Source organism: Hemitrygon akajei, unplaced genomic scaffold (assembly GCF_048418815.1).
Source record: "Hemitrygon akajei unplaced genomic scaffold, sHemAka1.3 Scf000085, whole genome shotgun sequence".
In the NCBI taxonomy this organism is placed as follows: Eukaryota; Metazoa; Chordata; class Chondrichthyes; order Myliobatiformes; family Dasyatidae; genus Hemitrygon; species Hemitrygon akajei.
The window spans coordinates 1,316,295-1,343,314 of record NW_027331971.1 but is presented as its reverse complement, the minus strand read 5'-3'; the positions used below and the strand labels follow the sequence as shown (position 1 = coordinate 1,343,314).

At 43.7% G+C, this 27,020-nt stretch overlaps 1 long non-coding RNA gene and 1 pseudogene across 1 annotated transcript in view; both read left to right on the top strand.

Annotated features, from left to right (window-relative positions):
- LOC140722704 (uncharacterized) overlaps nt 1-27,020 on the top strand; it is a 328,213-nt gene that overhangs the window by 54,576 nt on the left and 246,617 nt on the right. The gene's annotated exons all lie outside the window — the stretch shown is intronic.
- On the top strand, nt 2-25,938 carry LOC140722705 (uncharacterized; annotated as a pseudogene).

The window sequence follows — 27,020 nt, the reverse complement described above, 5'->3', positions numbered from 1 at the left end:
GTGTGGGAAGGGATTCACTCTGTCATCTCAACTGAAGGTACATCAGCGAGTTCACACCGGAGAGTGGCCATTCACCTGCTCCGACTGCGGGAAGGGATTCCTTCAGTCATGTCAACTGAAGGTACATCAGAGAATTCACACTGGAGTGAGGCTGTTCACCTGTTCAGACTGTGGGAAGGGATTCACTTTGTCATTTCAACTGAAGGTACATCAGAGAGTTCACACCGGAGAGAGGCCGTTCACCTGTTCAGACTGTGGAAAGGGATTCACTGAATCATCTCAACTGAAGGTACATCAGAGAGTTCACACTGGAGAGAGGCCGTTCACTTGCTCAGACTGTGGGAAGGGATTCTCTCTGTCATCTCGTCTACTGACACACCAGTCAGTTCACACCGGGGAGAAGCCGTTCACCTGCTCAGTGTGTGGGAAGGGATTCACTCGGTCCACCGACCTACAGAGACACCAGCGAGTTCACACCGGGTAGAGGCCGTTCACCTGCTGTGATTGTGGGAACCGAATCACTAAGTCAACTAACCTTGTGTAACTCTCGCTTCGGCTAGCAGCTTATTATAGGGGGTGATAGCCCTACAGGCCGGCCAAAAAGAAATCTCGTTTGGGTGGATGCTGTGTGATGTATCCCCTGTTACAGATCAGTACCCCAAAATAACAAACAGTACACAATATGTGATTAAACAATTGAGCTTTAGAATGCTTACTTTGACTATAGGGTTAGTTGAGAAAATAAAGAAAGATAAAGGGCCCACTCTCTCCATTCACGTCTTCGCATCTCTCCCAAGAAAAAGAGCACGAAAATCTCTCTTCCAGGTTCACAAGAAAGAACATTTCTTTCATTGGATAGCCCTGCACTCCAAAACCCTGTTATCTCTCATTGTAACCTAAACATTGCTGTTACAGAGAAACCATTACCTCAACAGTGAAACATTACAGAGAGGCCATTATGTGAGCAGTGAAACCTTACAGCATGTTACACATATGACATTCTCCCAGGTTCACACTGGGAGAAGGTTTCAATAAGCTGCATGCTGGATATTTGTCCATCACCATTGCTGAATGTAATTATTGCTGCTGCTCACCACATCCAGTTCTGCACCCTGGTCACTGGGCATATTCACCTTTAATGGTACTGGAGTTTGATATTCTGCAGAAGTGACAAATAAATCAATTCTATTTTGAACTTTTTCTTTGGTACTTAGTGAGTTCATAACACAACTAGTGTACAGTAGAGAGTCAGCTCAGGCCAGTTGGACCCTGCCAGTGATCCTGTTCCACGATAGGCCTTTTGAATCCTCTCCTTTTTTTCACTTTCCGCTCCCCCTGTGGGATAGGTTCCAGTCACCACTCTGTGGGTGAAGAGGTTTCCATTAAATTTTCTGTAGACTGAAGAAGTCAAGCTGACTGCAGTTCTGTCTGAGATGTTTTTTGACCGTCAAATCTCTGGGCTGAGGAAGAATGACATTGGGAGCTAATCCCCTTATTCAGGGATCATTTCCACATTATGAGTCATTTTCCCTGCTTCTAAAGGGTTGTTAGAAAGCACCACTGTCCTCTAAACACTGAAAGCAGAATGGGAAACCATTACTTGGATGTTCAACGGAGCAGGGTCAGATACCAGAGGCGGGTCAGCATAGGGCAGAGTTTGGGGCTCTGGTCGTTGGTCTGGGTAAGAACGTATGATGAGGAGAAGGGAATCAGCAGCAGGGCGTGACAACGAATGACAGACTAGCAACATTTGGATGATAATTGGCAGAGAAAATAATTCGCTTGTCTGACTGATGACACAAACAATGCCTGTAGTGAGGTGCCCCATTGGTCAAGGCACATGTGTGTGTTGAGAATGGTTATATCCATTGAGGGAGTTGTTCCTGCTTGTTTATCCTGTTATGTTATATCTGGATGTTTATTTAAGATTATCCTATCTGCAATGATGTATTGATTATCATATTAATTGTGAGATTCTGTCCCTAACTGGATCAGGCTTGAATTTATGGTGCCTTAATAAAGTTACTGTGGTCATTCATGAGTTTGTATTTTAAAGAAAGATTTTGGTGAATGATATTTGCCACTTGATTGTACCTGCATAAGTAATCAGATTGAGTTAAACTGCTGCAGAATCCCAGAATGTGTTGGATTGTGTCTGGTTTCTCTGCATTTCCTGCTTGTATTGCCTTGTTTGTTTGTATTGTATGTATTTTTTTTTCTTTTTTGTTCATCATCTTGTCCTGTATTTCTGCAAGGAACCCCTCTGTTTCTGGGAAGAGGTCTCCAAATCTCAGTCAGGTGCTCGATGCTTCCTTGTCAACATCTGGTCTGCTCATATCATTGGGATGTCTCCCATGGAGGGTCACAGTCATTGCACTGGTTAATGCTTTCTTCCCTATAAATGATTTATGTTTCTGAGTTAGCCTCTCATTTAAGTTTTCTGGTCTGTATTTCTTATCACAATTGCATTTACACACATGGAGCGTTCAATAATATTTATTTTTGATAAAAAATATATACTTAGAAATTGTATCTGACTGTTGTGTGATTTTTTTTCATGTCTGTTATTCCTCTTCCTCCTCCTGTCCAAGGTAATGTCAATCTAAGTGGGTTTGAGTGTAAATAGTTTTTTCTAAAGTTGTCATTTCAGTTCTTATTTATATTTGTAAATTTTACTGATTGAAATGGGACCAAGGTATCTTCATTAAAAAAAGTCACTGTCAGTATTGATGAAAGTGTTTATTGCCTTTATTGTTTTTGTTAACTATTGAGCTCTGCTTGGCAGGTAGTGAGATTCTGTGGCTCTGTTGGTAATAAGTAAAATCATTAGAAAGAGGTGGCATAGGGTTGGAATGTGTAGCATCTCTGTGGGTAGAATTAGAGAACAGCAAATGTAAAAAAAATTCCCTGATGGGAATTGTACAGATACCTCCTAACAGTAGTAAGTATGTGGTCCGCAAGTTACAATGGGAGATAGAAAATGCTTGATAAAAGAGCAATGTTGCATTAGTCATGGGGGATTGTCATGCAGGTGATTGGGAAAATTAGGATGGTGTTTTGGTCTGAAGAGGAGTAATTCCTAGATGCCTACAAGATGCTTTTATAAAGCAGCTCATGTTTGAGACAACTTGGGGATCAACTATTCTGGATTGGGTATTGTAATGAACTGGAATTAATTAGGTCACTTAAGTTCAAAGAACCCTGAGGGGCAAGTAATTTTAATATGATCAAATTCACCCGACATTAGAGAAGGAGAAACTAAAGTTGGATGTGGAATACAGAGAATTAGAGAGGCATGAGAGAAAAATTGGTCAAAATTGATTTGAAAGGAACACGGTGAAAACAGAGCAACAATGGCTGGAATTTCTGGAAGCAATTTGGAAGGCACAGGATATATACATCACAAAGAGGAGTTAGTATTCTAAAGGTAAGGTGACAGAACCGTGGCTGATGAGAGAAACCAAACACCACATGAAAACCACAGACAGGGCATGGAGCTAAAATGACTGGGAAGTTAGAGGATTGGGAAGCTTTTAAAAACAAACAGCATGCAACTAAAATAATTAAGAAGGAAAAGATGGAATACATAGTTGAGCTGGCCAGTAATATTAAAGAGGATACAAGATTTTTCTTCAGGTAGATATAGCATAAAAGAGAGGTGGACGTGGATATCGGACCACTGAAAAATGATGCTGGAGAGGTACTAATGGGGTGAGGGTGCAAGGTGATGAACTGAATAAGTCTTGTACATCACTCTTAGCTGTCAAAAAACTGTCAGGAATATGGAATACACAGATGTTAGTGGTCAGAATGTGTAAAGTTACGTTACTCGGGAGAAGGTTCTTGGGAAACAGATAGTCTGAAGGTAAGTAGGTCACCTGAACCAGATGGTGTACACCCCAGAGATCTGAAAGAGGTGGCTGAAGAGATGTGGAGGCAGTAGCAATGATCTTTTGAGAATCGTGAAAGAAATTATATCCTAAGTAGTTTTTTTTTCTTCACTACTCCCCCTCTCCCGGTTTCACCTATCACCTACCACTTCTTCCACCCCTTTCACCCCAACACTTCTTCCTCTGACTTTTCTCCCCCAGTCCTGATGAAGGGTCTTGGCCCGAAACGTCGTCTGTTTACTATTTCCCATATATGCTGCTTGGCCTCCGAGGTTCCACCAACATTTTAGACAATAGACAATAGATGCAGGAGTAGGCCATTCGGCCCTTTGAGCCAGCACTGCCATTCAATGCCATTGTGATCATCCACAATCAGTACCCCGTTCCTGTCTTCTCCTCATATCCCTTGACTCCGCTATCTTTAAGTGCTCTATCTAACTCTTTCTTGATAGCATCTAGAGAATTGGCCTCCACTGCCTTCTGAGGCAGAGCATTCCATAGAACCACAACTCCCCGAGTGAAAAACTTTTTCCTGAACTCCATTCTAAATTGCCTACCCCTTATTCTTAAACTGTGTCCTCTGGTTCTGGACTCCCCCCAACATCAGCAACATGTTTCCTGCCTCCAGTGTGTCCAATCCCTTACATCAATGATTTAGATGAAGGCATTGAGAATAACATCAGCAAATTTGCTGATGATACTAAGCTGGGTGGCAATGTGACATGTGATGAGGATGTTAGGAGAATTCAGGGTGACTTGGATAGGCTGGGTGAGTGGGCAGATACTTGGCAGATGGCGTTTAATGTGAATAAGTGTGAGGTTATCCACTTTGGGAGTAAGAACAGGAAGGCAGATTATTATCTGAACAGTGTAAAGTTAGGTAAGGGAGAAATACAAAGAGATCTAGGAGTCCTTGTTCATCAGTCACTGAAGGTGAATGAGCAAGTGCAGCAGGCAGTGAAGAAGGCTAATGGAATGTTGGTCTTTATTACAAAGGGAATTGAGTACAAGAGCAAGGAAATCCTCTTGCATTTGACAGGGCCCTGGTGAGACCACACCTGGAGTATTGTGTACAGTTTTGGTCTCCAGGGTTAAGGAAGGACATCCTGGCTGTAGAGGAAGTGCAGCGTAGATTCACGAGGTTAATTCCTGGGATGTCTGGACTGTCTTACGCAGCGAGGTTAGAGAGACTGGGCTTGTACACGCTGGAATTAAGGAGATTGAGAGGGGATCTGATTGAAACATAAGATTATTAAGGGATTGGACAAGATAGTGGCAAGAAATATGTTCCAGATGCTGGGAGAGTCCAGTACCAGAGGGTATGTTTTGAGAATAAGGGGTAGGTCATTTAGGACAGAGTTAAGGAAAAACTTCCTCTCCCAGAGAGTTGTGGGGGTCTGGAATGCACTGCCTCGGAAGGTAGTGGAGGCCAATTCTCTGGATGCTTTCAAAAAGGAGCTAGATAGGTATCTTATGGATAGGGGAATCAAGGGATATGGGGACAAGGCAGGAACCAGGTATTGATAGTAGATGATCAGCCATGATCTGAAAATGGTAGATAGATAGATAGATAGATAGATACTTTATTCATCCCCATGGGGAAATTCAACTTTTTTTCCAATGTCCCATACACTTGTTGTAGCAAAACTAATTACATACAATACTTAACTCAGTAAAAAATATGATATGCATCTAAATCACTATCTCAAAAAGCATTAATAATAGCTTTTAAAAAGTTCTTAAGTCCTGGCGGTAGAATTGTAAAGCCTAATGGCATTGGGGAGTATTGACCTCTTCATCCTGTCTGAGGAGCATTGCATCGATAGTAACCTGTCGCTGAAACTGCTTCTCTGTCTCTGGATGGTGCTATGTAGAGGATGTTCAGAGTTATCCATAATTGACCGTAGCCTACTCAGCGCCCTTCTCTCAGCTACCGATGTTAAACTTTCGAGTACTTTGCCCACGACAGAGCCCGCCTTCCTTTCCAGCTTATTAAGACGTGAGGCGTCCCTCTTCTTAATGCTTCCTCCCCAACACGCCACCACAAAGAAGAGGGCGCTCTCCACAACTGACCTATAGAACATCTTCAGCATCTCACTACAGACATTGAATGACGCCAACCTTCTGAGGAAGGTTCTGGTGGTGCAGGCTCGAAAGGCCGAATGGTCTGCTACTGCACCTATTGTCTATTGTCTATTGTCTAATCTTATATGTTTCAATCTGATCCCCTCTCAACCTTTAAATTCCAGTGTACGCAAGCCCAGTCGCTCCAATCTTTCAACGTATGACAGTCACGCCATCCCGGGAATCAACCTCGTGAACCTGCGCTGCACTCCCTCAATAGCAAGAATGTCCTTTCTAAAATTTGGAGACCAAAACTGAACACAATACTCCAGGTGTAGTCTCACCAGGGCCCTGTACATCTGCAGAAGGACCTCTTTGCTCCTACACTCAACAACCGTTGTTATGAAGGCCAACATGCCATTAGCTTTCTTCACTGCCTGCTGTACCTGTATGCTTACTTTCAGTGACTGATGAACAAGGATACCTAGATCTTGTTGTACTTCCCCTTTTACTAATTTGACACCATTCAGATAGTAATCTGCCTTCCTGTTCTTGCCACCAAAGTGGATAACCTCACATTTATCCACATTAAACTGCATCTGCCATGCATCTGCCCACTCACCCAACCTGTCCATGTCAGGAGCGGACATGGAATGGACCCAAATGCAGGACGCAGGCTATGAAGTACTAGGGGTAGGACAGGATGGGGATGCCATGGCACGCATGGGGTAATGCAGGCAGGGCTGGATCCCGGAGTTCAGGCGAGGCATGGGGATCCTAGAGTTCGTGGCAGACAAGAGGATCCCAGAGTTTGTGGCAGGCGGGAGGATCCCAGAGTTCAGGCAGGGCAGGAAGATCCCAGAGTTCAGGCAGGGCAGGAAGATCCCAGAGTTCAGGCGGGGCAGGAGGATCCTAGAGTTCAGGCAGGCAGAAGAGACCTCAGGGCAGGCCACATAGATCCCGGGTAGGGCCGCCTCCCAGGCGGAAACACGGAGGCCTGGGCAAGGTGCGGGGCACAAGCCATCAGAGGTGAAGGCTAGGAAGGGACTGAACTACCTGTAGGGCAACGGCAACGGCCTGGCTTACCTAATGGGAGTAACGGACAGGAAGGGACAGAACCACCAGAGGGGTTACGGTGATGGCCTGGCTTAACCGATGGGGGTAAGGGCTGAAATGGTTGCCTCAAGAGGACAAAGGTTTAAGGTGCTGGGGAGCTAGTACCGAGGAGATGTCAGGGGTACGTTTTTCACTCAGAGAGTGGTGAGTGCGTGGAATGGGCTGCCAGCAATGGTGGTGGAGGCAATACCGTGGTGGTGGGTCTTTTAAGAGACTTTTGGATAGGTACATGGAGCTTAGAAAAATAGAGGGCTACGGATAAGCCGAGCAGTTTCTAAGGCAGGGACATGTTTGGCACAACTCTGTGGGCCGAAAGGGCTGCAATGTGCTGTAGGTTTCCTATGTTTCTATGTTTTAAAAGCAGAACATTGATCTCAGAGTATAGTCTGCGTCTACTACCCGTTAATTTGAACATGGCATGTGACACCCACTTTCGAAATTCATGTACAATGTTTATCTATGTCATCTGATGGGCATTGACGTCGTTGAAACACTTCTACGAACGGAGATTCTTACAAGCTAATTGATGCATCATCGGTCTCTCCACACAATAATGAAAAGTTGTAATTTGCTTTTCAGTGAAATATCTGAATAGGAAAAGATGTCTGCTTGATATCTTTTGTTTTTACTTTGAAGGGATTAGTATTTGTTGGAATATGTTTTTGTTGTCATGTAGTTCTCATTGTTTTTCAACCGAAATGACACTTTGATATCGAATTCCATCTGATTTTTTTTAAATTTTATGTTTTCTTGATCTTTATGTTGGACGATGCAACATTGAACGTCCGTAACCATTAAAGGTTAACGCTTTCTGAAACCAACCTCCGCCCAAACTTTGCCCACACCCCGGGCTCTATTTGCACCTGTTATGGTAGCAAAAACGCTTACGAAAATGAACGAGATAAATTAATCGATAAAGGAATGTAATTCATTTCCAGAGTTTGAATGTCATAATTTATTCATTCCACCTGTGAGTATTAAGCATAATAAAGAATATCTTTTGCAAGTTGTATAAGAAAAGGATAAACACCAACTTAAGTAGTTTCTGACCAAACACGGAGGTCCAAACAGCGGATTCCAGAGGTGCGATCAGCCTTGGGAGCAGAGGACATTGAGGAGGTGATTCGCAGGGCGGCGAATCTGGTATTAAAAGGGAGTTTTGTGGACATTCCAGAGACCCAGTCAGTGTTGGAACAGAGATGTTTGAATTAAATAAAAGTATGAAAGGGGCAAGCGGGACGGCATTGTCTTGTGTAGGCCCCCGGTGAGACTAGGGGCTTCATGCTTTGTCTCATGAGGCTTGGACGAAAGGAAACAGAAGCCAAAGAAATACATTAGAGAACTTGGTCGTAGTTGCCCATTGTACAAAGCAGGCAGGATGGTAGTGGAATGCTCCTCCTGTAGGATGTGGAAAATCATGGAACCTCAGGATCTCCCCGATGACTACACACGCGAGAAGAGCAGCCAACTCCAGCTCATGAAATGCCGCATTAAGAATCTGGAGCTGGTGTTGGGTGATCTTAGGACCATCCGGGAGACAGAGCATTTAATAGATAGGACTATTAGCCAGGTGGTTGCACCCAGAGGGCAGAATTCGGGCAATCGATGTATGAACACCGAGAGAGGTAAAGGAAGAAGTAAGTAAGTGCAGGGTCTTTCTGTAGCCGTTTCCCTCAGCAACCTGTAAACCCCTTCGGATACTGCTGAGGGCGATGACATAGCTGGGCACTGTGGTCGGCTCTGATTCTCAGAACGGTAAGGTGTATTCAAGCGGAGCAATAGTCATTGGTATTTAGATAATTAGGGGGGCAGATGGGAGATTCTGCGGCACCAAAAAGGACGCCGGACTAGTGTGTTGCCTTCAGGATGTCTCCGGATGTTTGCAGAATGTTCTTGAAAATGAGCCAGAGGCCGCGGTAGATGTTGGTACCAATGACATAGGCAGGAGAGAGGTAGAGGCCTGGGCAGTAAGTTTAGAGAGTTAGGAGGGAGGCTGAAGAGCAGGGCCTCCAAGGTGGTAATCTCTGGATTACTTCTGGTGCCAGGAGCTGGAGAAGGTCACAACAGGAATATAGGCAGATGAGTATGTGACTGAGGAGATGGTGCAGTGTTTCATGTTCTCAGATCATTGGAATCCTCTCTGGGAAAGGTGTGACCTGTACAAGTGTGACGCGAGGCATGTGAACTGGAAGGGAATCAATATCCTGGAAGGGAAGGTTGCTGACGCTGAAGTGAAGAGGCAGAGGATGGGGCGGTTGCCGCACAAGGAATGACAGGTAATGAAGCACTGAGCCCGATGGTTGGAAATGTGACTATTTTAATGCAGGTCGAACCATAAACAAGGCAGGGCGGATGAACCTGGATCGATAAGTTAAACTATGATATTTTGGCCATTACCGAAAGTTGGATCCCTCGGGGCAGGAATGACTGCTGAGTGTTCCGGGAGTCAGATGTTTCAAAATGGGCAGGGAGAGAGGAGAAGAGGTGGGACTGTGGTACTCCTAATCAGGGCTATTGTCACGGCTGCAGAAAAGGTGGAAGTCATGAAGGGACTGTCCACTGAGTCATTGTGAATGGAGGTCAGAAACAGGAATGGGATAATAACTCTACTAGTTGTTTTTGTCGTCAACACCACAAACCCGCCATCGTAAAAGAAACATTGAGGAACGGATGGGGAGGCAGATTCTGGAACGCTGCAATAATAATAGGGTTGCTGTGATGGGTGATTTTAACTTTCATAATATTGGCAGTCATCTCCTAAGAGCAAGGAGTTTTGATGTAGTGGAGTTTGCTAGGAGTATTCTGAAAGGTTTCCTGACGCGATATGTAGGTAAAACAATTATAGGAGGGGCTGTATCTGATCTGTTATTGGGAAATTAACCTCGTCTCGGTGGAAGAGCATTTTGGAGGTAATGATTGCAACTCTTATCTCCTTTAACATGGTGCATGAGCAAAATAGAATCAGACAACTTGCGAAAACTTTTAATTGGATTAGCGGGCGAAATATGATATCATTAGACAGGATCTTGGGAACATAAATTGGGAGCAGATGTTCTCAGGGAAATTCATTTCAGAAATGTGGCAAATATTGAGGGATCATTTACATTGCGTTCTGCAATTGGTATCTTCCACTGAGGCAGGAAAGGATGATAGTGTAAAAGAACCATAGCGTACAAAAGTTGTAGAACATCTAGTTAAGAAGAGAAGAAATGCTTGTGAAAGTTTCAAGAAACTAGGTACTGTTTGAACTCTAGAAAATTATAAGGGTGCCAGGAAGCAGCCCAAAAATGAATATAGGAGAGCTAGAAGGAGCCACGAAAAGGCCTTGGCGAGCAGGATTAAGGAAAACTCCAAGGCATTCTACAAGTATGTGAGGAGCAAGTCGATGAGCCTTGTGAGTATAGGACCAATCAGGAGGGAAAGTGGAAACATGCGCATGGAGCTGGAGGAACTAGCAGAGGCCCTTTAAGAATACTTTGCTTCAGTAGTTACCAGTGAAAACGACGTTGGCAATTGTGGGGAGGACTTACAGCGGACTGAAACGCTTGAGTGTATAAACATTAGGAAAGAGGATGCCCTAGAGATTTTGAAGCTATTAAGTTATGTGAGTCGCTGGGACCGGATGAGTTGTACACCAGGCTACTGTAGGAACCGAGGGAGGGATTGCTGAGACACTGGCGATGATTTATCGTCAGCAGGAAAGGGAGAGGAGCCATTGGATTGAAAGGTCGCAAACGTTGTTCTTGTGTTCAAGAAAGAGAGAAGAGATCAGAAATTATAGATCAATGAGTCTTGCTTCAGTGGTAGGCAAGTTATTAAAGAAGATACTGAAAGGCAGGATTTATGAGCATCTGGAGAGACATAATCTGCTTCAGCATAGTCAGCATGGCCTTTTCAAGGGCGGATGCCTAATGAAACTGACTGAATTATTTTGAGGATGTAACAAAGTACATTGATAAAGGTAGAGCAGTGGATACTCTAAGGATTATAACGATTTCAGTAACGCACTTGCTATGGTCCCCCATGCGAGGCTCATTCAGAATGTAATGAGGCGTAGGATCAAGGAGACATTGTTTTGTGGATCCAGAACTAGCTTGCCAAAAAAGTGAAGGGACGGTTGTCCATGGCTCATATTCTGCATGGAGGGCGGTGCCCAGAAGTGTTCTGCAGTGATCTGTTCAGGGACCTCTCCTCTTTGTAATTATTGTAAATGACCTGGATGAGCAAGCTGAAGGGGGAAGCGGGGGTTAGCAAGTTTTCTGAGGATGCAGAAGTTGGTGTTGTTGTGGATAGTCTGGAGGTTTGTCAGAGGTTACAGCGGGGCATTGATAGGATACAGAACTGGGCTGGGAAGTGGAAGGTGGAGTTCAGCTCAGATGTGTGAAGCGGTTCATGGCGGTAGGTCAAATTTGAAGAAAACATACTATTAATCATAAGAGTCTTGGCAGCGTTGCGGATCAACGAGATCTTGGGCTCCGTCCCCATAGGACAGGCAAAGCTGCTGCGCATGCTGACAGGGTTGATAAGAGGGCGCATAGCGTGATGGTCCTTGTCAACCGTGGGACTAAGTGAATTGAAGAGCCTTGCGGTAATGTTACAGCAAGGGAAGACCATGGTTAGACTTCACTTTGAGTACTGTGTTCAATTTTGATCACCCCACTACAGGAAAGATGTGTATACTATGGAGAGAGTGTAGAGGAAGTTTACAAGGAGGTTGCCTGCTGTGGAGTGAATTCCTTATGAGAACAGGTTGAGTTAACTTGGCCTTCTCTCCTTGAAGCGAGGGAGGAGGAGAGGTGATCTGATGGAGGTGTAAAAGATGGTGAGAGGAATTGATCGTGTCGATAGCCAGAGGCTTTTTCTCACCCAGAGCTGAAATGGCTACCATGAGTTGGCATAGTTTTAAGGTGCTTAGAAGAAGGTAGACAGGAAATTCCAGCTGTATATTTTTCACACAGAGAGTGGCGGGTGAGTAGAAAGCAGTGCCAGCAAAGGTGGGAGATGCTGATCAAATAGGTTCCTTTAAGAGAGATAAATAGATGAAGCCGGGAAAATAGAGAGCCTTGCGGTAGATAAATTCTCGGCAGTTTCCAGAGCAGTTTATATGATGGGCAATAGACTCTGTGCCAAAGACCCTATAATGTGCCGTAGATTTCCGAGGTTCCATGTTTTCATCAATACGTCCGTTATTGGGAATAGAGCAATAGAAAATAACAATCTGAAAATCTGCATATTCATCATTCTGGATTGGAGAAAAGGACATGCTGTCAGTGTAATACATTTCATTTGATGTAAAATCAATACTGTCAATAGTAAAATCAGTTGTGCACTTGTTTATAAATTTGGCCTGCCAAATAAATCGAAGTTATTTCTTGTTGTATAAAAGGGATTGCAATTAAATGCCAATACCGATAGGAATATTGATTTCGTGTATATATTTGAGTGGCTAGATTTTAAGTGTGCAATGTAATCGCACTTACAGTGACATTAACTTTAAAATGGATTACAAGCATCGCTAAAGTATGCTACCTCAATAGAAATGTGCAATTTAATTCAAAAGCATCATATGGAATTCTTCCCTCATTTATTATAGCAGTTCCATAGCCTGTCACTAATACTTGATTACGGCACACTTTATTGTGCCTATATTGAACAATTCTACAACAGCGTACTTCACAGACAATAACATATAGAAAGTGCAAGCAAAAGAGTTTGTTTTTCGGTCTTCATCGGTCTGATGTGAAGGATGGGAATAAACCGTCGACGATTCGAGCTGCAAGTGACTTGGAAATCCTGAACTGTTGTCGTTCATTTCATCGTTGCTGTCAGTCGAAGAGAAAACACGGAAAGCCAGATGTAAGCGAATCTAGGACTGGGGCTCTGTTCGAGAGAAAATGACTGGCGTCAAACTGAGCAAAAAAAAATCACAGTTTCACCAAACAAACAACACACACAAACTGCTGGTGGAACGCAGCAGGCCAGGCAGCATCTACAGGGAGAAGCACTGTCTACGTTTCGGGCCAAGACCCTTCGTCAGGACTAACTAAAAGGAATGATAGTAAGAGATTCGAAGGTAGGAGGGGGAGGGGGAATGCGAAATGATAGGAGAAGACCGGAGGGTGTGGGGTGAAGCTGAGAGCCGGAAAGGTGACTGGCAAAAGTGATACAGAGCTGGAGAAGGGAAAGGATCATGGGACGGGAGGTCTAGGGAGAAAGAAAGGGGAAGGAGTGCACCAGAGGGAGATGGAGAACAGACAGAATGATGGGGGAAAAGAGAGAAAAAAAGCGGGGGGGGGGATCTAAATATATCAGGGATGGGGTAAGAAGGGGAGGGCGGGTATTAACTGAAGTTAGAGAGGTCAATGTTCATGCCATCCGTTTGGAGGCTACCCAGCGTTATATAAGGTGTTGTTCCTCCAACCTGAGAGTGGCTTCATCTTGACAGTAGAGGAGGCCATGGATTGACATATCAGATAGGGATTTGTCTATCTGATATCTGATATATCTATCCATGGCCTCCTCTACGGTCAAGATGAAGCCACTCTCCAACCTAATGGCGGGAACATTGACTTTTCCAACTTCCGTTAATGCCCCTCCTCCCCTTCGTACCCCATCCCTGATATATTTATGTTTTCGTTGCCCCCTTATTTTCCTCTCTTTCTGCCCATCACTCTGCCTGTTCTCCATGTCCTCTGGTGCTCCCCGACCCATTTTTTTTCTCCCTAGGCCTCCCGTCCCATGATCCTTTCCCTTCTCCAGCTCTGTATCCCTTTTGCCAATCACCTTTCCAGCTCTCAGCTTCACCCCACCCCCTCCGGTCTGCTCCTATCATTTCCCATTTTACCCTCCCCCCTCCTACTTTCATGTGTCTTACTACCTTTCCTTTCAGTTAGTCCTGACGAAGTGTCTCGGCCCGAAACGTTGACAGTACTTCTCCCTATAGATGCTGCCTGGCCTGCTGTGTTCCACCAGCATTTTGTGTGTGTTTGAATTTCCAGCATCTGCAGATTTCCTCGTGTTCACCAAACAAAGTAATGTTTAACGAAGAGCAAATTGGGAGTATGTTCAATGTGGAGTGAAAACAAATAATTTCTTTGAAATAGCCATTGTTGGCAACAGGCAGTCTGCAATATTTCTGGTTTGTACAACCAGTCCGCTTCAACTTTTAAAAGTAGTATATTAAAAGAACATGTGCAGTGTGCAAATTCACATAGTTCGCTTTAAGTTTGGAAGTCATGTTTTGCACACATGAAAACAGAGCTTCTTGTAAGCCTCTGACGGAAACTTGATGTATTTGTGGAAACAGAGTGTTAAGCAGACACAAAAATACATCAGAAAATATAAGGCAATCAATGAATATATATGTCTGTTTACTGTGGATAGGCTAGAAGAAACGAAAGAAATCGTCTTGTTTGTTCTGAACAATATCGGCAATAGAGGGTTGCAGAATATCAGGACAACCACTGTCCGTCACATTCACACAGTCTAAGGAATAAATTATGGCACCCACAACATCATTGCGATCGTCAGGAACCAGATCAGGGAGCGATTATATATAAAACATTATTTCTGCCGATTGACGTTGTGCAACAAATTACTTGGGATATTGAACTATTTTCTCATACTCCAAACTTGCTCATTTATTTCATATTTAAAGGACTATAATTCAAAGTGATTTAAAAGAGGGGAATCAGTCATGTATTAAATTGACTACAGGCTTTAATAACACGTTTCTTGTTACGCAAGATCCTCACAAAACCAAGAGATTGTTCAATCACATCAATACAAACATGGTACGACAATTTTATTTGCCGGTTTATGATCACAGACAGATTGAACTAAAGTACGGCAAAATGAAAATAAGTGTACCGACCGTGAATACTGGAAAACAAACCTTCAGGGTCTTGTGGAGCACGACATGTACTATATAGATCGTCGTCGGTGTAATAATCGACTTCATTAATGGAATGACTGGATCCAGTAACTAAAATTCAATGAAATAGATATTCAAGACATTTACTTGGTATTTTTCTTGTTTTTGTAATGAAACATCATTCAATCATCACATCAATGACAGTATCATCTTTACCATACATGGCATAATCGTTGAATACTGTTCAATAGAAGGTAAAAGGAAGATGTGTGTTCCGCCTCGAATTGATAATAAAACAATCGATACGTGTACATGGAATCGATTTTATAGCTGACTCGTCTGTGTAGTGCTTTTTGAAACGCCATCGTTGACGGATGAAGGTAATTACGGCAATCCTGCTGGAGGAGAATGAGGAAATATATAGATGGAAACAAAGATAGATTGATAAAGTAATACGATGAAAGGGTACTTATCACGGGTTTCCTTTAAGTGGGGACAGTTAATGTTACCGGTTACAGTTCATTCGATATTTTAAGTAGAAATAGAGTAAGCTAAAGTGACTGAAGTCGTCATCCAGTTAGCAGAACATGTTTAGAGGGAGAATGCGTTCACGTTTCTAGTTAATGTCTTCGTAATAGAATGCGAGTAGGTATGACCCTGGAAAGTTTGGAAGAGTGAGCTATAGTTCCTGATGGGTAAATTATTCGAGAGGATAGTCTGTGAAATAATTTACTTGCTTAAATCACGCTTAGAATATCACATTCACTTCTGGTCAACTCATTTTTAGAACGGCATGAATCCTCAGAGACGGTGTAGAAGAGATTTAGCAAAATGATGCCCGAAGTAGGGGCGCAATTTTTAATTATAGATTGCTCGGTGTAGAGTGCTCCTCCTCAGAGCCTTTTCCAAGATCGGAAATGGCTAATATGAGGGAGTTACCTTTAATCTGATTCGAAGACATAATGCAGTGTTGTCAGTGGTAATTTTGCTAGGGGTGAAAGCGTGGAACGCCCTTTCGAGTGAATCTTCGATGGAGCGGAGTCAGAAACCAAAGAGTTGCCAGCCTGAGTCAGGGCTTTGGGGCTCCGGAAAGAGATGGAGCCTGGAGTTTACAAGGAGGAGGAAGACGAGGAATCAGACCAACAGGATGTGGCTACAAATGAAAGATCAGAAACATTTGGAAACTGGTTGATCGAAACAAAAGGTGGTTCATTTCTGCAAAATACTGGTGGAAATCAACAGATCAGGAAGCAAATGTAGAGAGGAATAAATAGACAACATTTAGGCCGAACCCGTTCAGCATGCCTGGACTGTGTACTCCTCTGCTTAGCTGCTGCATGCATTGCAGAATTCCTCCTGCATTTTATGTGTATGTGTCCACATTTCCAGCAACAGCAGAATCTCTTGTGTTTCATATCTGCATTTTTCAGAAGATTCTACTTTGGCTTTAAACACGCGGAAAGTTTGCTGATATTAATTGTATTCTTTATAGGAGCTGTCTTCTGTGTTAAAATAGCTGCTGAGTTTCCTACACCAAAAAAAATTGATATGGACACGTAACTGGTGTCTGCAGAAGCTTTTAATGGCACCATGATTACCCAGAAAGAGCTGCGTTACAAAAATTCACCGGCGCTGAAGCCCCGATTGAATGCGCAGGCATCAAAGATGCCGATGTTCCCGAATGTTGCGCATGCGCAGTTCACAAAAGGCCTAGGAAACTCGGCGCAGGTAAGAACGATTCTCTGGGTCAGCCTTTACAACACCGACTGAGGGACAATTGCAGTGAGTCCAGTCACTCGACCCTCGATCCCGGCACAGTCCTGCTCTCGTCCCTCTTTCTCAGCCCCACGATCCGTATTCGGGCCCCGGGGAGCTTCCGGCTGATAAGGGAATGGGAACCGATGGATCTCTCAGACAGAGCTGAGCTCCAGCTATCTAAATGTAAGGATTGGGAACTCGGAGATAGGGCACAACAATCTTTTACATCAGCTGTTGAGAAAATCACATTTGTTTTACCTCCAATCCCAAACGGGAGAAAATCTGCAGATGCTGGAAATCCAAGCAACACACACAAACTGCCGGCGGAGCTCAGCATTAGTACTCTTTTCCATAGATGCTGCCTGGCCTGCTGAGTTCCTCCAGCATTTTGTCTGTGTTGCTTTGTTCCACCTCCTTCTGGTCTGAACTTTTCTACCCGTGAGAACATGTTTTGACTCATTCTCTCTGGGAAGGTAATTATATTAATCAGCTTTTTGTCCTGGGCAACAATTAGCTTTCACATCACAAATGTGCCAGTCTCCAATGAGACAGACTACTAACCTTTCCTTCAGATTCATTGGCATTGCCATCATCGAGTTCACCTAGGGGAGGGTTTGGGGAAATATTTATGTACAATACAGAAACTGGTATTATCTGTGTCTATTGTGGAGATGCAAAAGTTGCTGGAGAATTTACAAGTGGGAAAAAGTGGAGTGATACTTGGATATGTGACTTTTTGAAGTGTAATTTAGCAAGCAAACCACATATGGACAAAGTACAAAAGCTCTGGTGAGAAAATCCTTCATTACCCGTTACAGGCCTGTTACACAGGTTGTGTGAGAGTGCAGGTGAACTTGATCAGACCCAGAGGAGATCAAAGTTCTTTTCAACAGTGATTTGCTAGCTGTAAAGATGAATACCTCTCTATATAAAATTCACTGTGCACATGTTGACACTGGATTACAAAAATGCACAATACAGGCTACATGTGCACACTGGTCATTACAGATTAGAGGGAACATTGGTGGGAAGGTGGGGAGACCTCCATTGTTCCTGTTGCCCTCACCTACAAGATGTGCATCCAGCTGCAGCTTGTAACCCTGCACTTTAAGGAGTTGGAACTTGAAATGGATGAATTCCCGATCATCCAGGAGTTGGAGGGGGTGATAGATATGACATGAAGTGAGGTGAGTTACACACAAGGTGCAGGACACAGGAAACTGGGTGAGAGTCAGGAAGGGGAATGTGGTTAAACAGCCATTACAGAGTACTCTTGTGGTCAACCCCACAACAACAGGTAGACCACTTTAGAAACTGGTGGGGGGGTGGATTACCTGGCAGAGGTCATTCAAAGGGTTGATAGAGGATTCGTTAGTTAGGGGAACAGAACAAGAAGGGGACTAATATCTTTGTGGAAAGGCTTACTACAGCTAGTGTCGGGGGGGAGGGGGTGATGTGGTTAAAATAAGTTGTAGGGGGAATGGCAGCCAGAATGAGAGAACAGATAGTGGAAAGGGTGAATTGAGTTGAATTTATTACATACATCCTTCATATGCATGAGGAGTAGAAATCTTTTGGTTACGTCTCCATCTAAATGTGCAATGTGTAATTTATAGTAATTCATAATAAATAGATTGCACTTAGGACAGTCAATATAACATAGAAATCAATTAATCAGTCTGATGTCCTGGTGGAAGATGATGTCCCAGAGTCAGCTGGTCCTTTTGCTGTGGTACCGTTTCCTGGATGGTAGCAGTAGGATCAGTTTGTGGTTGTGGTGAATTGGGTCCTCAATATCCTTTGGGCCCTTCTTCCTCGGTACAGCTGTTCACCCTCTCAGCAGCAAAGGGGTTTACCCTGTCTCCATTCCTTCTGTAATCCACAACCAGCTCTGTAGTTTTTGCGAAATTGAGGGAGAGGTTTTCTTGACACCAGACAGATATTGTTCAGACCTGTTAATTTGTAACAGCTTCCCAATATTTTTCGCTCTATTATTTACCCTCTCTTTGGCTTTTATGTTGGCTTTGGCTTCTCATTTCAGCCATTGTTGTGTCCTCCTGCCATTCTAATGCTTCATTGGGATGTATCTACCATGCACCTCCCGAATTGTTCCCGGAAACTCCAGCCATTGCTGCTCCATCGACATTCCTACCAGTTTCCCCTTCCAATCAATTTTATCCAGCTTCTCTGTCATAGAAACCTGGAGAAGTTCAGTGCAGAAACAGACCATTTGTCCATCTAGACAATGCTGAAAACATTAAAGCTGTCTGATGCAATGACCTGCACTGGGATGATAGCACTCCTTACCCCTACCATCCAGGTTCCTATCCAAACTTCTCTTAAATGGTGAAATCGAGCTCACGTGCACCACTGTGCTGGCATCTCATTCCACACTCTCACAATCAATTCAGTGAAGAGCTTTCCCACATGTTCCCGTTAAATTTTCACCTTCCTCACTTACCCATGACCTCTGGTTGTCATCCCACCCAACCTCAGTGGAAAAAACCTGCTTGCATTTACCCTATCTGTACCTTCATAATTTTGCATACTTCCAACAAATCCTCAAAACAATGTATAGTTTCCTTGTTTATGCTTAGAGCCTTGTTTAGGTGCATAAGATGATGAGGGGCATTGATTGTGTGGATAGTCAGAGGCTTTTCCCAGGGCTGAAATGGCTAACAGGAGGGGGCATAATTTTAAGGCGCTTGGAAATAGATACCGAGGGAAAGTCAGGGGTAAGTTTTTGCATAGAGAGTGGTGTGTGGGTGGAATGCACTGCCAGCAGCGGTGGTCGAGGCAGATACAATAGGGTCTTTAAACAGCCTCTTAGACAGGTACATGGAGCTTAGAAAATAGAGGGCTCTGCGCGAGGGAAACTCTAGGCAGTTTCTAGAGTAGGTTGCATGGTTGGCACAACATGGTGGGCTGAATGGTTTGGAATATGCTGTGGATTTCAATGTTCTATGTTGAACAGTGAAATAACTTTGGCTATCCTACAACCCTCTGATAACCACCCTCCCCCCACCCCCCGTTCACTAAGGATGATTTGGTTATCTCTGCTAGGGGCCCGACAATTTCTGCACTTGCCTCCTGTAGGGTCCGAGGGAGCACCATGTCATGTCCTTTTCCACACTCCCATAGACCCTGTGTCCATCTCCTGAGTAAATAGAGATGAAAACATATTTAAGATCTCCCCATCTGGTTTGGTTCCATACGTGGATTGCCATTCTGGTCTTCCAGAAGATCAACTTTGTGCCTTGCAATCCTTTTGCTCTTAATCTATCTCTGGAATCCCTGAGGATTATCCTTCACCTTTTTTGCAATAGCAACCTCATGCCTTCTTTTAGCCATCCTGATTTATATCTTATTTGTTCTCTGGCATTTCTTATACTCGATAAGAACCTACCTGCCTATCCCTGTTATACAAGTCCATTTTGTGCTTCACCAGGGTCTCAAGATTTCTTGAAATCCAAGGTTCCCTACAGTTTCTATCTTTACCTTTTATTCTGAGAAGCACATACCCACTTTGCACTTCCAAAATTTCACTTTGAAGGCCTGCCATTTACCAAGCACACCTTTGCCATAAAGGAGCCTGTCCCAGTCCACAGTTGCCAGATCCTAGTGTCATAATTCCAGGTGTTGATCCATGCCCTGAACACATCTGCCTTTCCTATCATGCTCCTTGCATTGAGATATACAGGGTTCAGCATATTCACTGCACCATGCTCAACGTTTTTCATTCCTGACCTTGTCTGAGGTCTGAACAACACCTGTCTCCACAACCTCTCCTCTATCTGTTCTGTCATTCAGGCATCCATTCCCCCTGAGACGTTAGTTTAACCCCCCTTACCCCCACCCCCCACCATGCAGCTCTATCACCCCTTTGGTTTTCATCTCCCAGATCAATAAAAAGGAGGTGCATACAGGCAGATAGGAACAAATGGGCTACTTATGAGATACAGGAAATTCAAGTGAACACTGATGAAAGAAGGCATGAGGTTGCCCCAGCAGACAAGGTGAAGGAGAATCCTCAGGGATTCTGCAGATATGTTAAGTGCAAAAAGATTGCAAGGAACAAAATTAATCCTCTGCAGGATCAGAATGGTAATCCATATGAGGAGACAAGATAGATGGGGGAGATTTTTTCTACATTCGTATTTACTCAGGAGGTGGACACAGAGTCTATAGAAGTGAGGCAAAGCAGCATCAACTTCATGGACACTGTACAGATTACAGAGGTGGAGGTGTTTGCTGTCCTAAGGCAAATTACCATGGGTAAATCCCCAGGGCCTAACAAGTTGTTCCCCGGGAATCGGCGGAAGATAAGTGCAGAAATTGTTGGGGCCCAAGCACAGATATTTAAATTGTCCTTAGTAACCGGTGAGGCACTGGAGAATTGGAGGACAACCAATGTTGTTCCACTGTTCAAGAAAGGCTCTGAAAATAAACTAAGAAATTGTACATTGGTGAGCTTGACATCAGTAGGGAGAAAGTTATTGGAATGTATGTGCAGGAACCGGATACATAAGTATTTGGATAGATGTGGACTGATTAAGGATAGAGAGCATGTCTTTGTGCATGGTAGGTCATGTCTAACCAATAATAGAGTTTCTTGTTGAAGTTATCAGGAAAGTGGATGAAGGCAAGGCAGTGGATGTCGTCTACATGGACTTTAGCAAGGCTCTTGACAAAGTCTCACATTGGAGGTTGGTCAAGAAGTTTCAGACATTCAGCATTCAAGATGAGATAGTAAATTGGATCAGACACTGTCTTTGGGAGAAGCTAGAGTGTGGTAGCAGATGGTTGCCTATCTGAATGGAGGCCTATGACTAGTGGTGTGCCAGAGGGATCAGTGCTGGATCTGTTGTTGTTAGTCATCTATATCAGTAATCTGGATGTTAACATGGTCAGCTGGATCAGCAAATTTGTGGATGAAACCAAGATTGGGGTGTAGTGGACAGCGAGGGAGACTATCATGGCTTGCAGTGTGATCTGGACCAGGTGGAAAGATGGTTTGAGAAATGGAAAATGGAATTTAATGAAGACAAGTACGAGAAGTTGCACTTTGGTAGGACCTACCGGGGTAGGTCTTAGACAGTGACTGGTTGGGCATGGAGGAGTGTTGTAGAGGAAAGGAATCTGGGAATACAGGTCTATATCTCACTGAAAGTGGTGTCACTGTTTGATAGGGACAGAATGAAAGATTTTTGTCACATTGGCCTTCATAAACCAAAGTACTGAGTACAGCAGATGGATGTCATGTTGGCTTTGTACAAGACATTAGTGAGACCTAATTTGGAGTATTGTGTGCAGTTTTGGTCTCCAATCTACAGGAAAGATGTAAAAGAGGTTGAAAGAGTTCAGAGAAAATTCACAAGGATGTTGCCAGGTCTGGAGGACTTGGGTTGTAAGAAGAGATTGAACAGGTCAGTACTTTATTCCTTGGAAGGTAGAAGATTAAGGGGAGATTTGATGGAGGTATACCACAATTATGAGGGTAAAAGGCAGGTTAAATTCAAGCTGGCTTTTTCCACTGAGATGGGGTGGGACTAAAACCAGAGGCCATTGGTTAAGGGTGAAAGGTGAAAGATTAAGGGGGACATGAGGGGAAACTTCTTCACGCAGACTGTCATCCCGGTGAGGAATGAACAAACAGCCCAACAGGTGCATGCAAGCTCATTTTCAACATCTAAGAGGTTTGTGTAGGTACTTGGATGGTAGGTGTACGGGAGTAGACAGTTTAAATAGTTCAACACCAACTAGATGGGCCAAAGGGCCTGTTTCTGTGTTGTACTTTTCCATGTCTATGACAAGAACCTTAAATAATAATAACATTCACTTGAATTCCTTTTAACAGCTGTGCAGACCAACCATACATCTGAGTAGGAGATACTTACATGGTGTTAAAACTGTGGCACTTTAAATTAACAGTACATAAAAGAAAATCCCAGCTGTACGTCAACAAAGGCTATTTGCGTGAGAGTATTTCAGTTACTGTGGGGCCAGGCACCCATACAGCTCAGTGGGAGCAGGGAATAATACCAGTGGAGAGAGTCAACTGAGCCAGGTCACAGATTTGAGACGGCAGAAATGCCCCGTTCTTACAGAGACAGGAAGAGCATCAGGGAATTTGATGGTCATTCCAGATACCAGCACTGTGCCCAGTCAGAAGATGATTTCTCTCTCCAACTTGGGTTGAACCTCACTGTAACAGATCACACGTTAGCAACTGAAGTGATCTCATCTGTAATGTTGTCTTTCATCCATTGATGGATTTTGTAAATCTTTTTATAGGTTAGAAATTTGAAGGAATTCGTCTACGGGAATCTCAAACACAACACACCAGTTTTGCTGTCTCTGTCCAGATATTTAAGAAGTGGAGCAAGGGATTCATTCTACCAGCCTTCCTGCTCAGATTGTGGGCAGGGATTCACTCTGTCATCTGACCGACTGGCATGCACGTCATTTTACACGGGAGAGGAGGTTCACCTGCTCAGACAGTGGGAATGGACTCAGTCGGTCGTTTCAACTGAAGGTACATCAGCGAGTTCACACTGGGGCAAAGCTATTTCACCTGTTCTGTGTGTGAGAAGGGATTCAGTCGGTCTTCTCACCTGTGGACACACCAGTCAGTTCACACTGGCCAGAGGCTGGTCATCTGCTGAATTTGTGGGGAAGGATTAACTCGATCATCTGTCCTAATGACTCACCAGCGAGTTCACACTGGGAAGAGGCTGTTCACCTGCTCAGACTGTGGGAAGGGATTCATGTTCTCATCTAAACTGAAGATACATCAGCGAGTTCACACTGGAGAGAGGCCATTCACCTGCTCAGACTGTGGGAAGGGGTTCACTCAGTCATCTGGACTAGTGATACACCTGCGAGTTCACACAGGAGAGAGACCGTTCACCTGCTCAGACTGTGGGAAGAGATTTACTCGGTCATTTGATCTGCAGGTACACCTGCGAGTTCACACAGGAGAGAGACCGTTCACCTGTTCTGTCTGTGGGAAGGGATTCCATGGATCATCCGACCTTCATAGACACCAGCGATTTCACACTGGGGAGAAGCCGATCACTTGCCCAGTCTGTGGGAAAGGATTCACTTTATTATCTGGCCTACGGAGACACCAATCAGTTCACACTGGGGAGAGGCCGTTCACCTGCTCAGTCTGTGGGAAGACATTCAGTCAGTCATTTGACCTACAAAGTCACCAACGAATTCACACTGGTGAGAGGCCATTCACCTGCTCAGACTGTGGGAAGACATTCACTCAGTCATCCCACCTACAGCGACACCAGCGAGTTCACACTGGGGAGAGGCCATTTACCTGCTCAGACTGTGGGAAGACATTCACTCAATCATCCCACCTACAGAGTCACCAGAGAGTTCACACTGGGGAGAGGCCGTTCACCTGTAGTAAATGTGGGAAGGGATTCACTCAGTTATCTAACCTTGTGACTCACTACCGGGTTCACATTGGGAGAAAATTTCAATAAGCTGCCTGCTGGATATTTGTCTATCACCATTGCTGAATGCAATTTCGAGAGTGACTGTCGGTGCTGAACTCTGCAATTATTGCTGCTGCTCACCACACCCAGTTCTACACCCTGGTCACTGGACATGGGAGGAGTTTCTTGTGCTGCATATTCACCTTTAATGGGACTGGAGTTTAATATTCTGGATCTGAGACAAATAAATCAGTTCTATTTTGAACTTTGTCATCGGTACTTAGTGAATTTATAACACACCTAGTGTACAGTAGAGAGTCAACTCAGGCCAGCTGATCCTGCCAATGATTCAGTTTCATGACGGTCCTTTTAAATCCTCCCCTGTTGTTCATCTCTCGATCTCCCTGTGGTGATGGGCTCCAAACAGTCACCACTCTGTGGGTGAAGAGGTTTCCCTCGAATTTCCTGCAGACTGGAGAAGTCGGGTTGACTGCAGTTCTGTCTGAGATGTCCTTCAGCCCTCTAATCTCTGGGCTGATGGAGAATGACATTGGTAGTTAATCTCCTTATTCATGGCTCATTTCCACATTATGGGTCATTTTGCCTGCTTCTAAAGGGTTGTTAGAAAACACAACTGTCCTCTAAAGACTGAAAGCAGAATGGGAAACCGTCAGTTGGATGTGCAACGCAGCAGAGTTAGAAACCAGAGGCAGTTCCGCACAGGGCATAGTTTGGGGCTCTGGACGATGGTCGGGGTAAGAACGTATGATGAGGAGAAGGGAATCAGCAGCGGGTCGTGGCTACTACAGAGTGGAAACATTTGGAAGCTGATTGACAAAGAAAATCTTTTGCTTGTCTGACTGATGACACAAGCAATACCTGTGGAGATGTGCTCTACTGGTCAAGGAACATGTGTATGTTGGGAATGGTTTTATCGATTGAAGGAGCTGTTCCTGCTTGTTTATCCTGTAATATTATATCCGGGTGGTTATTATGGATTGTCCTATCTGAAATAATGCATGATCATTTAATTTGTAAGATTTTGACTCTGAAACCGGATCAGGCCTGAATTTATGGTGCTTTTAAGAAGTGATGGAGTGCATTCATGAGTTTGTTTTTTAAAGCAAGATCTTGGGGAATGATATTTGCCACTCGTTTGTACCTGTGGTAGTAACGAGATTGAGCTAAACTGCTGCATGATCTGGAATGTATTGGATTGAGTCTGGTTTCACTTGGCATTTTCTGCACTTACTGCCTTGTTTGTTTGCATTTAATGTATTTTTTATTTTTTTTTATTTTGTTAACCACCTTGCCCTGTATTTCTGCAAGGAACCTCTCTGTTTCTGGGAAGAGGTCTCCAACTCTCAGTCAGGTGCTCGATGCTTCCTTGTCACCATCTCGTCTGTGCAGATCATTGGGATGTCTCCCATAGAGGGTCATACTCATTCCAGTGGTTAATGTTTTCTTCCAGAGTGATGATTCATTTTTCTGAGTTGGTGTCTCATTTAAGTTTTCTGGTCTGTATTGCTTATCACAATTGCATATACACACATGGAGTGCTGAATCCTGTTCATTTTTGATGAAAATATGTACTTAGTTTCATCTGACTGTTGTGTGATTTTTTTTTCATGTGTGTTATTTCTCTTCCTCATTCTGTCCAAGGTAGAGTTAATCTAAGTGGGTTTGAGTACAAATAGTCTTTTCTAAATTTTTCTAAAGTTCTTATTTATCTTTGTAAATTTTACTGATTGAAATGGGACAAATATATTTTTATAAAACGTTAATGTCGGTCTTGATGAAAGTTCGTATTGCCTCTGTTGTATTTCTTAACTACTGAGCTCTGTTTTGCAGTTTTTTTAAGCCTTGAACTAAATTTTGTCAAAGGGTTTTTCTATTTCCGCTACTTCCTATTTTCTTTGCTTGTTGAATTTCCACATACGTGGAAATCAAGAGTCCCGATGAAGGGTCTTGGCCCGAAATGTTGATTCCCATCCATAGATGCTGCCTGCCATGCTGAACTCCTCCAGCACTTTGTGTGTAGTTCTTTAGATTTTTAGCATCTGCACGTCATCTTCTTTCCCAGATACTTAACTGTTTATTGTTAAAACAAGCTGATAGTGGGGTTGTGTGGCTCTGTTGGTAAAATATTACATAAAATCATTAGAAAGAGGTGGCATAGGTTTGGAAGGTGCAGCATCTGTGGGTAGAATTAAGGAACAAGAAATGTAAACAAAAATCCCTGATGGGAATTGTATGGAGACCTCCAAACAGTAGTAAGTATGTGGTCCACAAATTACAATGGGAGATAGAAAATGCGTACCAAAAGGGCAATGTTACAATAGTCATGGGGGGGATTGTCATCCAGGTGATTAGGAAAATTAGGATGGTGTTGGTCTCAGAGGAGGAATTCCTTTAATCCCTACAAGATGCTTTTTTAGAGCAGCTCGTGGTTGATCCCAGACGGGGATCAGCTATTCTGGATTGGGTGTTGTAATGTACCGGAATTAATTAGGTCACTGAAGTTCAAAGAACCCTTCGGGGCAAGTGATCTTAATATGATGAAATTCACCCTGACATTAGAGAAGGAGAAGCTAAAGTCAGATGTGGAATAAAGAGAATTAGAGAGACATAAAAGAAATGTTGGTCCTAATTGAATTGTAAAGAACACGGGCGGGGATGAAAACAGAACAGCAGTGGCTGGAATTTCTGGAAGCAATTCGGAAGGCACAGGATATACACATCACAAAGAGGAAGTAGTATTGTAAAGGTAAGGTGACAAAACCTTGGCTGATAAGAGAAATCAGAGACAGCATGAAAACCAAAGAGAAGGCATAGAGCAAAGATTACTCAGAAGTGAGAGGATTGGGA